Below are 21,514 nucleotides of genomic sequence, written 5' to 3' on the forward strand. Positions count from 1 at the left end.
CAAATATGTGCAGTTAGAAGAATAACAATTGTGTATGAACGTGATATATTATTGACGGAACTGATGAATGTGAGAATTGCCCTATTTATACTGAAGTATCGCTTCTAACTACGCTAACATTCTAAATGGTTTTATGCAATAACCGTAATAAACCCTAAATATCTTAACATGCCTAATTCTATAATTACAGTTCTGGCCCTTCTATAATAATAATAATAATTACATAATTAAATAATTAAACTACTTTATGATTAAATTTCCATAGTAACCGTACCTAGCTAGTTAACCAAGATCGTTAGCAACCACATATCAATAGAGAAAAGATCCAATTTTGTTTCGATAACTAGGTCTCATATATCTCACTAAATGATTAATTTCCAAATCTTTTTAAAGTTGATATAGGTGAATCAAAATGACGTAACAATGTTGAATCAAATGTGGCCTGGTAGTCTGTCTTAAGAGAAGGGATCAAAAGTATTGAATAAGCTCATTGTTTGCGCATGTTAAAGACGTGCACTCCATTTCAAGTTTCTTAGCAAAAATTTTAGACTAAGATTGTTTTTTGGCTATTAACGAAAATTAACTGAACCGTACCAAAAACTAACAAACTAGTCGATTAAACCAAATTGATTAACCAAAAACAAATTAGTTAATAAAATAGATTAACATATGACTTCTGTTTCGTTTTGGTTTAGCTTTAAACTAATAATCAAACGAACCATATATAGTTAAAGCCCAGGAGCCCAAAGAAGATCCATGTCTGAATCAAGTCATTGTGAAAAGAGCCCACCGTAGAAGATATCCATCAAAGAGAAGCCATTGTCGCCGGAATCCAATAAATTAACCAACTTCATCGGCACCAATCTCCATATGCAGGCATGGAGTTGATTATACAAAGTAAAAAATCCATATTCGTTTTCGAGTATGGAACATGAGATTGTCAGTGTCTATGATTAGGGCTTTAAATGAACCAAACCGAACCGAACGAAGCCTTGCTCATGTTCGTTCGTTTAGCATTAAACTTGTTCATGAGCGGTTCATGGACACTAACCGAACGGAAAATCTTGTTCGTGTTAGTTTGTTAAGGAATTAAACTTGTTAAAGATCGCAAACGAACATGTACTATATAAGGAAAAAAACAAGATTCTTAATCTAAAACATTTAGCACAATCATTTAAACTAAATATGAAGTTAAAAACTTGAGATTATAATAATCACAAAAATAAGTATCCCCAATTAGTGGTTTTATTATGATAATATCAACGAAGCACAAGTTAGATTTGTTGTTAATTAAACCAAAATCTTATAGAACAAACCATAAAAAAATAAAAATTATTAAATTTAAATGTTACGTTGGTTCTTACATATAAAATGTTATAAAAATATAAAGCAAACAGTAACCAACGAACGTAAACGAGCATAAATGGACATATTATCGAGCGTTCACAGACATAAATGCATGTACGCAACCTCTTTTCATGTTCGTTCATATATGTAACTAAACACACAATTTTTTTTTGTTCATGTTCGTTCATTAATAAAACGAACGTAAACGAACTTCCCGTCTAACGGTTCATGAACTATTCATTGGATGTTCGATTCATATACAGCCTATCTACTATACTTATTTAATACAAATGTAACGTGCATACCTTAATCTTTGATATACCAAGCGAAACCATGATTATGTTGTTCGTCATCCTAAAACCCATTAGCTTAATTACGTTACAATATAATTGCAGTTATACAAAACCCTACGTAGGGCCAAGACCCAACCAAATCAACGTCTTGAACTAAAAGATACGTTATTGAAAAGTCTACGCTATGCTACTATTTCGGTGAGCATTAATTATTATGGACCACAAGTAATCAAAACTAGCTGGACAATTTGCATAATAAGACATGAAAATAAAAGTATGAAGCATATTGAGTCAAAAGTCTTTTCTTACATTAATAAGAAATCGAACTAGACCATAAACGACTAGCAACATGATGTCTATATATAGATTGTAGCAAATTATGAATATATATAGTCATTAGAAACATGCAGTCCAAGAGAATGAGTAATTCGATTTTACTTTTCTTTTTTGTTTCCTTTTTCTTTCTCTGTTCCGCCTCATCCTCTCCCTCTTATGTCAACACCACATATAAATTAATGCTCTCTACAACAGACTCATGCTTTGCTTATGTTTAAACAAAGCCTTTCCTCCATCAATTTCTCAATAGATGATATCCGGTATTCCCCATGTGAAGATTGGCTAGGTTTTGGTTATAATCCAATTAAGATTAACTGGAACTTAACTACAGATTGTTGTGATTGGAATGGGTTACTTGTGACCGCTCCACAGGCGATGTTATCGGTCTTGACCTGAGCTGTGGCATGCTGCAAGGCACAATCCACCCAAACACCACTCTTTTTCACCTCCCACGTCTTGAGAGACTCAATATCCCTTACAATAATTTTATTGATTCCCAACTTCCACCTGACATTGGTAAGCTTTCTAATAGTCTCACATATCTCAATATCTCCTTTTGTGGATTTACGGGCCAAGTTCCCACAAATATTTCACACCTTCATAAATTGGTGTCTCTTGATCTCTCTTGGAATAGGAATGGGAATTTGATTGGTCTCAACCTTGAACCTCACGTTTTCATCAATCTGCTTCAAAATTCTACTGTTATAAAAGAACTCTCTCTTGATTGTATTGACATATCTTTAGTGTTACCTACTAATCTTAACCTCTCTTCCTCTTTAAAATTTTTGCATCTTTACTACACTCGATTGCAAGGAAACATACCTTATAACATTTTCAATCTTCAATCTTTGGAAAAACTTGACTTATCAGGTAACAGTTTCACAGGTCATATCCCTTCAGAGATCACACATCTTCCTAATTTGGTTTCGCTTGATCTTTCTTTAAATGGGATTGATAATTTGCAAATTCAACCTCATATTTTCAGTATTCTTCTTATAAATTCTACTTTTTTGAGAGATCTTCGGCTTTATGAAGTTAAAATAGGTTTTGTTTTTCCCTCTTATCTCAATATCTCTTCTTCTCTAAGATCACTCGGTCTGAGCTTCACCAAGCTGCAAGGGAAGTTACCTGATAACATCTTAAATCTTAAATATTTGGAAGAACTTCACTTGTCAGGGAACAATAATCTCTCTGGTTCATTTCCCACGATTAACACAAGCACTAAAACCCCTCTGAGGGTTTTAGCTCTATCAGAGATAAGCTTATCTGGAAAGATACCCACCTCAATTGGCCATCTCAGCTCTTTACTTTCCTTAAGTATCTCAGATAGTGGTTTAAATGGAACCCTACCCAATTCCATAGGTAACCTTACATGTCTTGTATCTCTACGTCTATCATCTAACATGCTTTCCGGGACATTACCTTCTTCATTGTTTACCCTTCCTGCTATAAAAAAAAATCTGGCTTGAGAATAATATGTTCCAAGGAATTATGCCACTTGAGTTGTTTTCTCTTCCGTTTTTGAAAGAATTATCCCTTGCTAACAATCACTTAACCGGCCAAATTGATGTGCTTGATAGTGGCCCCATCCAACAAACATTTCAACGGCTAACCAAACTCACTTACCTGGACCTTTCATATAATAATATTAGAGGTGAATGGGAGTTGGATACACTATTATCAAGCCTCACAAGCTTTGAAACACTCATTTTATCACACAGTGGTATATCTGTTACGACCAATAACACTAATAATTATGTCAATCCACATCTTGAGACCTTAAATTTGGCCTTTTGTAGTCTTAATGTGTTTCCAGTGTCCATTCGAGCCATGACAAGTCTCATACACTTAGATCTATCTAGCAATGATATACATGGAGGCATTCCTGAGGGTAGGGGAGATAGGAAGAAATCTGGTAGTGTTCAATATTTCGAGTAACTCAATAACCGGCACCATTCCAAATGTATATGAAGATTGGGGCGAATTACAAGGGTTTATTTTGAATGGAAATCAGTTAGAAGGAAAGGTGCCCACTTCTTTGTACAAATGTAAAAAATTAAGAATAATTGATTTGGGAAACAACCACTTAAATGACACATTTCCTGGTTGGTTAGGAGATCTTCCCAAATTAGAGGCCCTTGTTCTCAAGTCAAACAATTTTCATTCGGGCATCGTAACTTCTTCAATGGTTAAATTCCCATTTCCATGTCTGCGAGTTCTTGACTTATCTCATAATGGGTTTGTAGGCCAACTCCCAAGAAAATATTTTCAAAATTTCAATGCTATGAGAAATGTGACCAAATCAAAAGCAGAATATGTGTTACTAGATAGCGTGTATTACTCCATCACCATTGTGATGAAAGGAGTTGTTCAACATGTTCTACAACTTTTGGTTGAGTACTTTATTGTTGATTTATCAAACAATAAATTTGAAGGGGATATTCCAAGCATCATTGGAAATCTGGACTCTCTGAAAGTTCTCAACTTGTCCCATAACAGCCTAACAGGTGGAATCCCACAAGCTCTTGGAAATATATCAGAAATTGAATCATTAGACCTGTCTTGGAACCAACTCACGGGAGGAATCCCACAAAGCCTTGCTGAATTGGCGTTTCTTGGATTCTTAAATCTATCACAAAACCACCTTGTGGGTCGAATTCCTCAAGGAAAACAGTTCAGCACATTTGCAGGGAATTCATTTAGAGGGAATCCAAAACTATGTGGGCTTCCTGTGCCTAATAAGTGTAGTGGGCATCTACAGGAACGACAACCTGTTGGTGATGGAGATGTATGTTGGGTTTAATACGGGTGTAGCCCCGGCCCGTCTTGGGTTGGGCAGTTGAAGACTAGAAGGGTTGAATGGTTTGGCCACCCACTCAACTTTAGTGGCCCGTTTTATATTATTTCTTGTAACTTATGGAGAAAGAAATAAACCCTAGTTAGCCTCCCTATATAAACAATGTTGTATCTTGTAATTTCTCGAGCACCTCAATAAAATAAGAGACCCTGTTCGTTGCCCGTGGACGTAGGTTACACACCGTGACCGAACCACGTAAATCCCGTGTTCGTGCCTTTACTGCTTTACGATTATTATTATTGTTTAGATTGCAATTGCATGTTCAACCCTACTGCCCGCCACCATATTTAATATTATTATTATTATATATTGTTTGTATGGTGTGTGTTTGGGAAAAGCCACTGCAGTAGAACAATTATTATATTGAAATTGTTAGTTGGTGTTTTGTGTTTGTGTGAAACTCTCTGCCGCCGTCACCATTAAATATTATATATGGAATTTGAAAGTGTGCTTTCTTAAAATCTGTGATTGTGAAAAAGTCAACCCATCGCCAATCACGTAGAAACAGAAGCACGCCGCTACCGAGGGTTATTGTCGCCGACCAGCTTGTGTCAGGTTCTGATTTCGGTTTTGTTTTGGGTTATTAATTTCTGTTTACTTCTCGTTTATTCTGCTGCACGTTATTCGTTTTAGAAATCAATTAGAAATACCGTTAAGTTCTTAAGGCCCGAGCCGTTGTATTGTATTGATTTCTGTAGCCCTATCCGATTCCTTTCGGGTCAGCCGCGTACACGTAATACCTAACAAGTGGTATCAGAGCCAGTGTTGGCTCTCACTCTTTGATCTCCGGTATTATGGCTGATGAGGGTAAAACGAAAATCGAGAAGTTCGATGGACAAAACTTTGGATGGTGAACTACAGTGTTACTCTGAAGTAATGAGCTTGAAAGACTCGTCTCAGTGGGAGAAAGCGATGAGAGAAGAGATGGATTCACTTAACAAGAACGAGACTTGGGTTCTTACAAAGCTTCCGGCCGGGAAGAAAGCTCTTCAGAACCGATGGGTATTCAGGATCAAGGATGAAAGTGATGATACAAAGAGATACAAAGCACGATTGGTAGCGAAAGGGTTCCAACAAAAGCATGGGGTTGATTATAATGAGATATTTTCCCCTGTGGTAAAAATGACTACAATCAGACTGGTGCTTAGTATTGTGGCTGCAGAAAACTTACATCTGGAGCAGTTGGATGTGAAGACAGCTTTTCTGCATGGTGACCTTGAGAAGGATATCTACATGGCACAGCCAGAGGGGTTTCAAACAGTTGGTAAAGAAAGCATGGTGTGCAAGTTAAAGAAGAGTCTTTATGGGTTGAAGCAGGCGCCCAGGCAGTGGTATATCAAGTTTGACGATTTTATGGGCAGGAATGGATACAAAAGATGTGAGATAGACCACTGTTGTTATCTCAAGAAATTCGCCAGTTCTTATATCATTCTACTGTTGTATGTAGATGATATGTTGATTGCCGGTTCAGACATGTCAGAGATTAATAAGTTGAAGCGACAGATGTCTGAAGAATTTGAAATGAAAGATTTAGGTCCAGCCAAGCAAAGTCTTGGCATGAGCATCACCAGAAACAAGAATGACAGTTCTCTAACTTTATCTCAGGAGAAATACATATGGAAGATTTTAGAGAAGTTTAACATGAGCGATGAGAAAACCGCTACTCGAAGTACACCTATGGGTAGTCATATTAAACTTTCTAAGGATCAGTCTCCTAGTACTGATGGAGAAAAGGCAGAGATGGCAAAGATTCCTTATGCATCTGCAGTGGGTAGTCTTATGTATGCAATGGTATGCACGAGACCTGATATCGCTCACGCAGTGGGAGTTATTAGCAGGTTCATGTCAAATCCAGGGAAAGCACATTGGGAAGCAGTGAAGTGGCTGCTTAGGTACCTAAAGGGAACTTCAAAGATGGTGTTATGCTTTAAAGGCAAGAATGCAATTCTTAAAGGGTTTTCAGATGCTGACTTGGGTGGATGTAAGGAGACTTATAAGAGTACTACGGGATATGTGTTCACTATGGGGGATACTGCAATCTGTTGGAAGTCTAGACTGCAAAAGAGTGTGGCATTCTCAACCACAGAAGCTGAGTATATGGCAGCTGCTGAAGCGAGTAAAGAGCTTGTTTGGTTGAGGACTTTCTTAGAGGAGTTAGGCAGGGAACAAACAGATTATCCATTGTGCTGCGATAATGAAAGTGCTGTGAAATTAGCCAAGAATCCTGTGTATCATGGTAAAACAAAGCACATTCATATGCGTTATCATTACATTCGGGGTTTAGTCAGTGATGGGACTATTCGGTTGAACAACATTAGGGGAGACAGGAATCCGGCGGATATGTTTACCAAGGTTGTGACCTTGGACAAACTGAAGCTATGTGTAGCTTCAGTTGGTCTCCAGGAATAGTGTTGAGGATGTGGCGACGAACAGGTAGAAGACATGGTTTATATTGAAGACAAAAGATTACAGGTACAGGTGTGTTTACAGGTGGAGCAAGTGAAGACGTTCCGAGGCTCCAAGTGGGAGATTGTTGGGTTTAATACGGGTGTAGCCCCGGCCCGTCTTGGGTTGGGCAGTTGAAGACTAGAAGGGTTGAATGGGTTGGCCACCCACTCAACTTTAGTGGCCCGTTTTATATTATTTCTTGTAACTTATGGAGAAAGAAATAAACCCTAGTTAGCCTCCCTATATAAACAATGTTGTATCTTGTAATTTCTCGAGCACCTCAATAAAAGAAGAGACCCTGTTCGTTGCCCGTGGACGTAGGTTACACACCGTGACCGAACCACGTAAATCCCGTGTTCGTGCCTTTACTACTTTACGATTATTATTATTGTTTAGATTGTAATTGCATGTTCAACCCTACTGCCCGCCACCATATCTAATATTATTATTATATATTGTTTGTATGGTGTGTGTTTGGGAAAAGCCACTGCAGTAGAACAATTATTATATTGAAATTGTTAGTTGGTGTTTTGTGTTTGTGTGAAACTCTCTGCCGCCGTCACCATTAAATATTATATATGGAATTTGAAAGTGTGCTTTCTTACAATCTGTGATTGTGAAAAAGTCAACCCATCGCCAATCACGTAGAAACAGAAGCACGCCGCTACCGAGGGTTATTGTCGCCGACCAGCTTGTGTCAGGTTCTGATTTCGGTTTTGTTTTGGGTTATTAATTTCTGTTTATTTCTCGTTTATTCCGCTGCACGTTATTCGTTTTAGAAATCAATTAGAAATACCGTTAAGTTCTTAAGGCCCGAGCCGTTGTATTGTATTGATTTCTGTAGCCCTATCCGATTCCTTTCGGGTCAGCCGTGTACACGTAATACCTAACAATGTATATGAATATGATGAGGGTAGTGGATTTATATGGAAAGTGGTGATGATCGGATACGAATGTGGAACCTTAGTTGGATTCGTGCTGGGATATCTCATGTTGTCATCCAGGAGACCGAAATGGTTCAATGCAATTGTTGATGAAGCAAGCCATATGATCATGAAGAGGCAAAACAAGAGAATAAAATGGTACGTGTTTTAGATGTTTTTCTATTTTATGAAATTATGCAAAACACCTAACCCAGTTTTCTTTTTATATAAAAATTCATATGCAGGTAAAGAATTGTATGTTGATGCTGGACCCTTTTCAAAAATTCTTCTTTGTCTGAATTATGTTGTCTTTTTAAGTATTTTTGTTATTTTGAATTATAACATGTCTCAACTATTACACTCGATAGTCAAATATCTTTTTCTGAATTTATTATGTCAATTAAGTTGAAAGTAAAATCAGACCCACATGGTTAAAAATGTATGTGAAACGAGGAAATAAAACCATTATTAAATCAGATGCTATTTTAGAGCAACTTGAAGCAAAATGTAGCTATAACAAAGGGATGAGCGGGATATTGATTTTCTCAAACTCTTGGTACCGGTACCGAAATGTTCGGTTCGGTACGGTACGGGTGTACTGGAGGCAAAAATTCGGGAGATACCGAAAAACTTAAAACTTGGTACTGATTTCGGTAACAGTTTCTTTTTGCTCATCTTAGGCATAACAGGGATTAGCATATGATACCCGGTATCGAAAAACACCAATACCAAGTCTGAACCGTACCGTATTGGGTTATTTTTGGGATCATACTTTCGGTTCGGTATAGTAACGGTATTTTGAGTTTATTTGCCTTTGAGTACCCGTATTCTACTGTGCCGAGCACCTTGAGTACTGTTACCCATTTTAGGCAATATATGGGATCGATACTTTGATACCAATACTGAACTCATTCCTATGTTATACTAATGTGGAGCAAGTGAACCCATGAAGATAAGAAAACGAAGGATTTGATTTTAGGGGTGTAAACAAGCCGAGCCCAAGCTCTGGCTTGGCTTGTGAGTTGTTTTTCAAGAGCAGACTCGGCTCGTTTATTATTTATTAACTACGTACTCACATCCGTATGCGTTGCAACGCAAGAATGACACAAAAAGAAGGCATTGTGAATGTTGGTAACATTAGGGCAATAATATAAAAGCTTTATACAATAATATTCTAAGTATACAAATTTTAGAAAGACATAAACTCACACGTTGACAAATAGGTAATGTCACTGCTTTTGGTCTTTTGGCATTCATAATTTGGCCACTCGTATCTGTATTGCTTCGGGCTTTTGACAATACTGCTTAGGGTTTAAACAAAGCATTTTCTCCATCAACTATGCAGTACAGATCTGTTATTTAAAAATCTACACTAGCTGACAACAACATTAAATTTAAGACCCTACCACCAATGTAAAGTCTTATCATAATCCTCAAGTCTTTGGTCGAATTAAACCTCAATCAAATCAATGCGGTTGATCCAAGACTTTATGTTTATCTGTATGTCATCTACAAGTTGAAAGTTCCGCTTCGGGTCTACTAAGAATAAACGCGGAGGTGGGAAAGGCTGAATGTATCAATGGTCTTTGAATATACATGACATGTGAAACTGTTACTGTGAGTATATATAGGTTGTAGCCGTTAGAAACATATATATGATCAAAGAAAATGAGCAGTTTGATTTTACTGTTCCAATTCCTCACCTTTTTGTTCATCTCTTCTACCTTATCCTCTTCATCTTTTTCCAACACCACTCACAAATGCGCTGTTCAACAAACCCTTGCTTTGCTTCAATTTAAACAAAACCTTTCCTCCATTAATACCATGTATGACTACAGATGTGAAGATTGGCTTGGTTCTGATTATAATCCAATTCTGATTAACTGGAACACAAGTACAGATTGTTGTGATTGGAACGGAGTTACTTGTGACCACTCCACGGGTGACGTTATCAGTCTTGACCTCAGCTGTGGTATGTTGCAAGGTACTATCCACCCTAACACCACTCTTTTCGCCTCCCTCGTCTCCAAAGACTCAACTTTGCTTACAATGATTTTGCTGATTCTCAACTTCCACCTGACATAGGCAGCGTTTCTAATAGTCTCACGCATCTCAACATCTCTTCTTGTGGATTTACAGGCCAAGTTCCCACTGATATCTCACACATTCACAAATTGGTATCCCTTGATCTCTCTTGTAAGGGGGATGAGAATGGGATTGATCTCAATCTTGAACCTCATGTTTTTATCAGCATGCTTCAAAATTTAACAGTTTTGAAAGAACTTTCTCTTAAAAATGTTTTAATATCTACAGTTCTACCTACTGATCTTAACATCTCTTCTTCTTTAGAATTACTAAATCTTTGCAATACTGGATTGCAAGGAAACCTACCCAACAAATTTTTCAAACTTAGATATTTGGAAAACCTCGACTTGTCGGGTAACAGTTTCATTGGGAACATCCCTTCAGAGATCTCACGTCTTCCTAAATTGGTTTCGCTTGATCTCTCTTCGAATGCGATTGATAATTTGCTAATTAAACCTCATATTTTCGATATCCTTCTTAAAAATTCTACTTTTTTAAGCAAACTTTGGCTTGCTGGAGTTAATATAGGTTCGGTTTTACCCGCTTATTTTAACACTTCTTCTCCTCTAAGGTCACTTGATCTTAGCTTCACCAGCATGCAAGGCAAATTACCTGATAATATCTTAAATCTAAAAGATTTGGAAGAACTTTACTTGTCAGGGAACAAAAATCTTTCGGGTCCACTTCCAAATATTAACACAAGCACTAGCAACCCTCTCTGGTGGTTAGATCTGTCAAACACAAGCTTAACCGGAGAGATACCCACCTCAATTGGCCATCTCAACTCTTTAGTTTACTTGAGTCTTTCAGATTGTGGTTTGAACGGGTCCCTTCCAAAATCCATAGGTAACCTTAGAAACCTTGTTTTTCTATATTTATCTTCTAACATGCTTTCTGGAACACTGCCTTCTTCATTGTTTACCTTGCCTTCGTTAGAGTATATTAGGCTTGCTAAGAACAAGTTTCAAGGAAATATGCCACTCGAATTGTTTTCTCTTCACTCTTTAAAAGGATTATCCGTTGCTAGCAATAAACTAACCGGCCAGATTGATGTACTTGATAATGGATCCATATCACAAACATTTCAACTACTTACCAATCTCACTTACATAGACCTTTCGTCAAATAGATTTAGTGGTGACTGGGATTTGGATGCATTGTTATCGAGCCTCACAAACCTTGAAACACTCATTCTCGCAGATAGTGGCGTATCTGTTACAACCAGTAATGCAAATCATTATGTCAATCCTAAATTTAGGATCTTGAGCTTGGCCTCATGCAATCTAAAGGTGTTTCCAGTGTCCTTTCGAGCCATGACAATTCTTAAGCATTTAGATTTGTCTAACAATAATATACAGGGTCACATTCCTGAGTGGGTAGGAGAAATAGGAGTAGAGCGATTGTTAGTTTTGGATCTTTCAAACAACTCGATAACCAGCACAATTCCAAATGTTTTCAAGGATTGGAGTGGATTAGAGGGGTTTATATTGAACGGAAACCAGTTAGAAGGAAAGATTCCAACTTCTTTGAACAAATGCCAAAACTTGAGAATATTTGATTTGGGAAACAACCACTTAAATGACACATTTCCTAGCTGGTTAGGAGATCTTCCCAAATTACAGGCTCTTGTCCTCAGATCAAACTATTTTCATGGTGGCATTGAAGCCTCTTCCACGGTTAAATCCCCATTTCCAGCTCTGCGAGTTCTTGACTTATCTAATAATGGATTTGTACGCCAACTCCCTTCAAAATATTTTCAAAATTTCAATGCCATGAAGAATGTGGTAAAAAGGAGCAAAAAACCAGAATATATTCGAGTTGGCCGCATGTATTACTCAATCATTGTTGCGGTGAAAGGAGCTGATAGAGATTTTAAACAAATCTTGATTGAGTACACAGTGGTTGATCTATCAAATAATAAATTTGAAGGGCATATTCCAAACATCATTGGAAACCTGAACTCTTTGAAAGTGCTCAACTTGTCCCATAATAGTCTAACGGGTCGAATCCCACGGGCTCTTGGAAATATATCAGAAATTGAATCACTAGACTTGTCTTGGAACAAACTCACAGGAGAAATCCCACAAACACTTGCTGACTTGACGTTTCTTGGATTCTTAAATCTATCACAAAACGATCTTGTGGGCCGCATTCCGCTAAGAAATCAGTTCAACACATTCCAAGGTGATTCATTTGAGGGGAACCCAAATCTATGTGGCCTTCCATTACCCAAAAATTGTAGTGAGGCTCCATGGAAACAACAACTTGAGGCTGATGGAGATGAGGAAGAGGAGAGTGGGTTTACATGGAAAGTGGTGATGATGAGATACGGGTGTGGAACCTTACTTGGGTTCGTGTTGGGATATCTAATGTTATCAACAGGAAAACCGAAATGGTTCAATGCAGTTGCTGATGCAGCAGAGCATATGATCTTGAAAGGCAAAACAAGTCAATATAATAATATTAGTCTGTAAATGGTATGTGTTACGTTGTTTTTTATTTCACCAATATGTGCAAAACACCTTACTTTATTCTTTTATTGTTTTTTGACAAAAATTTCTGATGCAGGTAAAAAAACTTTGGGGGTGAAGTTGTACCCTTCAGAATCATGCTGTTGTAGAGAACCTTCTAAAATATTTTGAATTTGAGTAGTTATTGTTATGTTGTTCACCAGGTGATCTTATCTTAATGCTTTCTAATCATTATAGTAATCAAGTAAGTTTTTGTTGTTGCTAACTATCTACCTCTTAATTACTCAAAAGTACAATAATAAAAAAACAACCCTTTAAAATTATATGCACTTTCAGAAAATGAATTTGTTTCTGTAAAATTCTCATTTCACATTTTTCATAAGTTTACTAAATTAAACAAAAATCAGGTGCGACTAGTTGTTATTGTATTGAGTTCTATAGGTTCAGATGTTGCAGCCACTCTTTCTCTGTCATTTCCTATATCAACCTCATTATCATCAACCTCCATCTTCACAGTCTCCTTCGACGCATCATACGTGGCATGTAATCCCACAAGAAAATAGTATGTCAGCAAAACACCAGTCCACCCCAAGAACCTCAAGAAAGATGCACCATCAATTGAACCCATCATAAACAAGTTCAATGCAATGCTACCCGACGGAAGCCACGGAACAAATGGTGCCCCCCAAAGCTTCGGGTTCCTCGCTTGCTTCACCGTTAACCGAACACCCAAAGTGACCAAAAACCATATCCCCACAACAAACAGATACACCAACCAACTCTTTACTCCCCATGCCCAAAGTAAACCCATCCCAGTAGACAATCAAACGATAAACACCAAGAAGATAATCAGCTTGGTTCTATCTTTGCCCGTTGTCACTCCCGTTGAGTAGTATCGTCTCACTAATAGCCCGATTGCCACTAACGAGAATATGAAAAGTGTAGAAATGGAAAGAAGACTTGCGAGGATATCAAGGCTCGTGAACAACGCAACCAGGCAGTTTGTAGCGGTCATGATAATGGCAGCATTAACTGGTGTCCCAAGCTTCTTATGGACCACAGCTAGAATAGGTGGCGCCATGTGGGCTCGCGCGATGTGAGTGAAGTATCTAGATTCGGCTATGATGATAGCTAACAGAACAGTAGTCATTCCCTCTAACGCGCCTAACCCGACAAATATCTTAGCCCAGTTCATCCCCACAGCTTCAAATGCAACTGTGAAAGAGGATCGACATCAATTTGGTTGTAAGGTTGCATTAGGCACAACACTGCAGCCAGAAGCGAGTAAGTGGTGATGACAATCAACATAGACCCGACTAACCCGATGGGTATATTTCTTCCCGGCTTCTTGGTTTCTTCACCTAATGTTGCCACTCCATCAAACCCAACATACGCGAAGAAAATCACGGATGAAGCCTTCCAAATACCCCGAAAACCGAAAGGTGCAAAGGGGTCAAAGTTGGCAAGATTAGCCTTTGTTGATCCTGCTATGATTATAAAAAGCAGGACACCAATATGGATTATGGTTGCAATAGAATTGAACCTTGATGATCCTTTCATGCTAAAAGATGCAAAGACACAAATGATTATAGATACCGCAACAGCCATCGGGTCCAAGTAATCAAACCCCTTTCCCATTGATGGAATATTAATACGAAACTCATTCGGTTTATGGTTCCATAAGGTTGCAAAATATGAAGTCCATGAACGAGACACGCTAGCTCCGGCTACAACATACTCAAACAATATGTTTCCAGCCGCAACAAAAGCTACAAAGTCACCAAGTTCAACTCTTAGGTATGCAAACGAGCCTCCGGCTACTGGAAGTTCAACTGAAAATTCGGTATAACAGATGACAGAAAGTAGTGCAGCGCAGCCTGATATCAGGTAGGATATGACAACACTTGGACCAGCTAAATCATGGGCAGCTTCTCCGGTTAGGACAAAAACACCAGCACCCATGACGGCTCCAACACCGAACCATATGAGGTCGAACCAGTTTAGGTCTTGCTTCACCTGGTTCTGGCTCCGAGTGCGCATTCCATGTATCTCAAATTCATCTGATGAGCGGGCAAGGAAGCGTTCTTTTAGACGGGATCTGGTTTCCATTAATGCTTTTCCGTAGTTGGACCAACTTTGGAATGATTGTTCTGGGAAAAAATCTGATTTCGCACATGAACAAGAATTTTTGTTTGGATTATTGCCCGTGTTTCTATATGGTTCGCCGTCAATATTAGTATTGTCATCTACATTGCCATCACGGCGTGCATTGTTATTGTTATTGTTGTTGTTGTTGTTGTTGTCACTGACACTACCATTGTCGTTGTCATTTCCTTTTCTATTGGCATTGGCGATGCCATTACCGCTATGACCACCACTATCATTACTAATGCCACTAGCACTAGCACTAGCACTAATACTGGCACTGCCTTTGTTGTTACCAATGTTATTGTTGTTGGCGGTGTCACTATTGTTTTCGTTGTTGCTTCCATTATCATTGCGGTTTTCGTCATTTCCGATGGCATCAGGCGGATCTGCCATCTTGGTTTCCTGAAAAGGAAAATAGAAAACACTAAAATGAGATAGGTGTTTTGCAACTCCTTTCATATACAGTTTTTTTTTACCAAAATTTAGAACTTTATTGGAAACAAATCTAACCGTGTAATTTAATGTTGCCCTAGCAGAATCAAGATGTGCTTGATACCATTACCAAATTTGAGAACACTGTCAATTGATATGTCTGGTGTAACCACAATGGTCAGGCAGATACAATATGCTAAAAAGACTTTTAGAAAAGAAAAACTGTTTAGATGATTTTTAATAAATGTAAAGCCATACCCATGTATCCGAAATGACATTCTGTATATATTAAAAAGTTATACAGATTGCAATGCATTATACCAGCTTCTTGATATACAAATCAGATGGCCTACCATTCACTAGACTTCAGTAAATCAAGTGTGTGTCTGTGTGCATGGTTAAAAGAAAAATATAGAAGAACCATATATACCTGTTGATATCTGGTTGTATTGACGAAGATCGATGGGCGAAAACTGGAAGGAAGATTAAAGAAGGAGAAACATGAGGCAGATGAGTAGGATTTATACAAGGAGAGTGTGTGGGTGTTACAAGTAGGAGGGTAATTAGTTAAGGGGTTTCTAATAATAGCATGCGACCAAGTGTATGTGTATGTATCATGCTTCAATCATCTTCATTTATATACCGTTTGATAACATTTTGACCAATTAGGCACATCACATTCAAAAGACTGTCAAGACATGGAAATCTGGTTAGACTGTTTTTTATATAATTCACTTTGCGTATTTTATATCTTCACTTTTGTTCATTTATTTTAATTGAATTTTTCATATTATTGACATGATTCTTATCATTTTATATTATTACTTATTTTTACTTATATTATAAATTTATTTCACATTACCCGGTATAAAAAATTCTGTTGGATTCTATATATATAATATATATATATAGATATAGATAAAAGATCCAATACAATAATCCCTAATCGTGTATTACGTACACAACTCGTATCCCCATCAATTTAAAATAACACGCGGTGGCAATAATGTAATTTTCATCAAATCTGATTCGCTGATCCCATTGATTCTGTCCACCTTCACCATGACCGTTCAGCAATCCGTCACCATCCAACGATTCAGTCCATCATCCACCATCCAATGATTCCGTCCACCGTACACCATCTTCCTCCGTCACGACTTGTTCACATGTCAGTTGATAAAATTGACCAATTGAAATTGAAATTGTTGAACTAATTGATCAGTTAAACTTTAAAATTGGTCTAGTTAATCATCAATTTTAAGTTTTAATTGATCAATTTTGAGTTTTGAATGATGGATTTTAACTGAACGTTTAAAGTTTTAAGCGTCATTTGCAGAAACCCAGTTGCAGACGTTCCGTATTTTGTTCATATGATCGAATCGATGATCAAATTGGCAGTCGATTGATAATTTTTTGATGATTACGAGATTATATGAAGCGATTTCAGTGTTCAATTTCATGTTACAGGTGTTTAATTTTTTTTGTTAGTTTAGAAGATCTGTTTATAAGTTCTGAACTTCTAAACCTTTTTGAACACCCAGAACTTCTTTGAACTTATTAGAACATTTAAAGATGTTCATTTTTTTAACACCCAGAACTTCCTTGAACGTATTAGAACGTTTAAAGATGTTCATTTTTTTAACACCCAGAACTTCTTTGAACGTATTAGAACGTTTAAAGGTCTTCGGTTTTGTTTTAGAACGTTTAAACATAATATTTTGAACCCTAATCAGAGCTTGATTGAGTGCATTATTTATGCAATTCCATAATCGCTTGATGAATCTAAATACTTCTACACATCAATTCGATTGATTAAATCATCATTTTTTGATCAATTTTGAAGATTTCTTGATGTTCAACGTCGTTCGATTTTGATTTGGTTTTTGACTTTAGAGATTTCATACTTTAAGCTGTGATTAGAGCTTAAAAATTTGATTAGATTGAGTGACGAGTTCCGAATTTGGATCAGAGTCGATTTGAAATCGACGAATTTTGATCGCGGGCTACTGTTGGGTTATTTACGAAATTGTCACCGCTTGTTTTTTAACTAACGCTCTGGAAGGTCGTGTGCGCAATGCATGATAAGCCTTTATTGTACGTTAACTCACCCCTATATATATATAGAGAGAGTTAAAATAAGAAGTGGAGTGTGTCTAAGAAGTGTAAGAAGTAATCTGTTGCGTTAGATTTGCTAATCTGATGTTGGATATGGAGAGTGTGTTTATTGTGCGGTGTGTTTTATTTTAGTTGTGGTGTGTTTATCATGCGGTGTGTTTTATTAGATTTAATGATAAAAACACGTTTTTTACACTTCTTAGGAAAAATCTACTTCTTATTACAACATTGCTCATATATCTTGAGAACTCATTTTAAAGAGAGAACTAGAGAACTCTACTAGAACCATTGATTTTACAAAATCAATGGCTAAAGAAATAAGGGGACAAAAAGAAAAAAAAAAGATGGGGATTATAATGAAGAAGGGTAAAAACTTGGAATATACACAAAAAAATCACAACTGGTCTTTCTTCTCTCATCATTCAATCATCGAGCAGACTATCATTCTAGGGTTTTTTTATTCTTCCAATCGATCATCTGTTTCGTCCAGTTGACTACGAATTCAAGCAGGAAAACGATGAACACCATCAGGTAAGCAATAATACAAGTCAATTTCATACATTATCTACATCAATTAGGCGCATTAAACAAAAATCGCGTCCAACCGTCTCTGTTTTTGCTTTTTCTTGTTAATCGAAGAACAATAGTGTCGATTAGTTACATAATAGTTGTTGATTAGGCATATATTGCGTCTATTCTGAATGATTTGTGTATATATTGTAGATTATGTGTGTTATAGGTGCCAATTACGTGTACAGTGCATCAAATCTGAACAGCTCGTATGTGTAGTGTCGATTAGACGTCCATAAGTACCAGTTATGAGCGTTTTGTATACATGGTGTCATACATCAGTCCATTATTTACATTATTAATGGAATATTACATAGATACAATACATGAATGTTGTATTTCACTACAGAATTGTTAATTATAATGCACATATGTATTGTTGCACATAGTAATGGTAATGTTTTTTAGCATGTTTCTTTATATTGCATATACGAAATGCATCTGTAAAAACGTGATAAGAATATAAGGCCACATGTGTAGTTTAGTTGTGACGATAATACCAAAATGGTGATAATGTTAAGGTAGTATGTTAATACATATATGCAATACATATTATGATAGTAATGTTCAGCTGTGATGATAATGTTGAAGCATTTGTTTAGTTATAATACATATACGTAATACATTTAAAGATAATAATGTCTAGTCTAACAGCAAAATAGTGAAAAAGTACTAACAAAATTGAAGTCGTTTCGGACAACAATGACGAATATAGGAGTGTTAATGGTATGGTTATATATTCTGATACATTTCATGCGTTTTGTATTTTGATTACGTAGACTTGAATCGACTATATTACTTATGTGGCACCAATATGAGAACTACGAAAAGGTCATAAAGCCCACGAAAAGTGAAGCATGTGATGCTCATGGACAAGGAATACGAGCCAAGGTATGTTATCATGGAACGATAATTATGTGTTTCAGAAATGCTATTTCGATCATCTAGTTTGTCCATATTTGCTGCGAAATTAAACATAATCAAAAGAAAAATAGCTGGTAAACAATTGTGAAGTTCAATTTCACAAATTATGTCATCATTTAGGCTTATATGAATTATTGTTATACTACATGCATATGCGGGTATGATGTATTATATATATGCATTACTTGCATTACGGATGTATTACACATATATGAGGTTATGGTGTGTTGCACATATGTAGTACCAATGCACTACATATGTGCGATACACATGTAATACATGTATTATATATGTGAACAAACATAATTATTTAAGTGTTTTATTGAAACCAAAGGAAAGAAAGGAAACAGGACATGAAACAGGGCATGAAACAGGGAGGTTCGTAGTCAACGAAGATGTCAATTCAGGTAATTTGTCAGCCATAGTGACCGTGTTAAACAGTTTTGAAAATAAGATCGACTTAAGAGAGTATGAAAGTGTGGTGTGATCAATTTTATGTAATGGTTTTCGACATGAGCGAGGCGATGGTTTATATTTTTAGCAGTCTGATGTCGAGTGTGTACAACTTTAGATGCAAACTAGTTTTCAATGGCAAAAGCACACCATACAAAGTGGTTAGTTGGTTGTAATTTCAATACGATAGCGGTGCATATATGTAAGTCATTAGTATTGCGTATGTGTATTGTATTAACAATGCATATATTTAATAGATTAGTAATACATATTCTCGTGATACATGTTTGTTATAATGGTTGTTTTTTATTTGTTTACACAGACTGTCATATTTTCTAATTATCTAAAATCGGTTGGGCACCTGAAGGCGGAAGCTATGAGTCCAGAAAGGCCAAGAAAAATGAAGTTACCATGAGCAACAAAATATAATGTCATAGATTTTCGGACATCCGCTATGCTACACATGCAACGCTATTAAGAAGGCGGCCAGTTTCATTGTGATTGCAGCATGGGTGATGTTGGAAAGGTTAAACAGATCAAGGTTGTTCAAGTGAAATATATATCTCGCATATTGCGTTCGGGAGCAGGCGTTGTTAAGAAGCATATGTTGGAAGATGCTAGAGAGTGGGAAAGCAAAAACTAAATAAACGTTTATGGTTTAAAAAAGTCTTGTTTAAGGGTGTTCATGGATAATAGTTAATCAATATGAATAAAATAAATAACAATTTTGTAAAAGCATAGGGCTTCAGGTCATTTATGATAATGTGAATTGGTTTGATATGAATGCTTGTTCGTTTGTTTCATACATGCACGTGAATGGAAATGGTTGAGCGGTTTAGATGAATGAGTATGTTACGCGTTACTATGTATGTTTGTTTGATACATGCACGAGAATGTCAAAGGCCTAAAACTAGTAACACGTGCCGGGTATGCGTGTTAAGTAGTTTATGCATTAATGGTGTATTACAACATGAATTAAATGTAGATTATACATTAGATGTGCATGATGCGTAAGGTATAAATAGTAGACACGTATACGATGATCGACAATGTATGTAAAATACACAATGTATAAGTACAATATGAACATATAAAGGACGAGAATTTTACATTACATGGTACACTTTGATGTTTTAAAAATGTAGATAAAACTCAAAACATTATATATAAGCCACGCAACATGTCTATAATATAAAAATACACGCCTGCAACATTTGTATAAAACTTAATGACACATGTGTATAGTAGCGTGAACATGTATATGTTAAAATGCGCGTAAATGATATATATCACATAAGTAGTACACACATATGATACTGAATGGAGTTTGCATATGTATGTAGGCACATACACAGTGTTTAAAACGTGGGTATAACACTCAAATACACATATGAATTACATTAATCTAGGTTTCAAGGGTCGATGTATCAATATTAATAGCAATGTTCTAAAACAAAATATGCAACACACCTGAAAAACGCACTTGTTTAATGCTTGTAACAATGTAATGCATATACATATTGTAAAAGGAATAAAATCAGGTAGAAGCAATATGGGCTGATCGTCTAACATAACGGTCGACAACTTAATCGGGCAATGACCCAGTCGTAGTGGCATTAGCTGCAGCAACATTGGCTTCTTTAGCAGTCTGGAACTTCTCGCAATTATAAGAGTCATCATCGGTTACATATTCGTGACATGCCTTGCTCTATCTTGATTAAGCAGTGCGTGAACATAACTTGACCTGTTTATAACAGCCTGCCTTGGCCTCGTAAGAATCCAACACGAAACCAATAGTAAAATAATAGTAGTAAAGAGCATAATTCAAGTAAAAGTGAAATAAACATGAAAGTAGTTAATTTGATTATTTACCTGTCCAACCTCTTCACCATAGCAAATTAAGAGCATCATTCAGGTGATTTTCACTTGTTCATAGGTTTGCACCTGTGTTTCGCCGAGTGCATACCTAAACCAGATCGTTTCCCATTTATTACTGAAAATCAGAATTTGAACCAGACTTGTTTCTAATACCGATTATTCTAAACAGTTTTTGTAAACCAGGTTCACAAGTCTAACACATAAGTTGCAATAGTTAATTTCATGTATACTGCA

At 36.7% G+C, this 21,514-nt stretch overlaps 3 pseudogenes; 2 read left to right on the plus strand and 1 right to left on the minus strand.

Annotated features, from left to right (window-relative positions):
- The first annotated feature begins 1,466 nt into the window (after positions 1 to 1,466).
- On the plus strand, positions 1,467 to 9,542 carry LOC143622201 (receptor-like protein Cf-9 homolog; annotated as a pseudogene).
- Positions 9,542 to 13,008, plus strand: LOC143622200 (receptor-like protein 9DC3; annotated as a pseudogene).
- A 58-nt stretch (positions 13,009 to 13,066) lies between these two features.
- Positions 13,067 to 16,004, minus strand: LOC143622148 (cationic amino acid transporter 1 pseudogene; annotated as a pseudogene).
- Between the last annotated feature and the right edge of the window lie 5,510 nt (positions 16,005 to 21,514).

Source organism: Bidens hawaiensis, unplaced genomic scaffold (assembly GCF_021521415.1).
Source record: "Bidens hawaiensis isolate Kalapana, Puna unplaced genomic scaffold, B.hawaiensis_p1.1 tig00003058_1, whole genome shotgun sequence".
NCBI classification, from domain to species: domain Eukaryota; kingdom Viridiplantae; phylum Streptophyta; class Magnoliopsida; order Asterales; family Asteraceae; genus Bidens; species Bidens hawaiensis.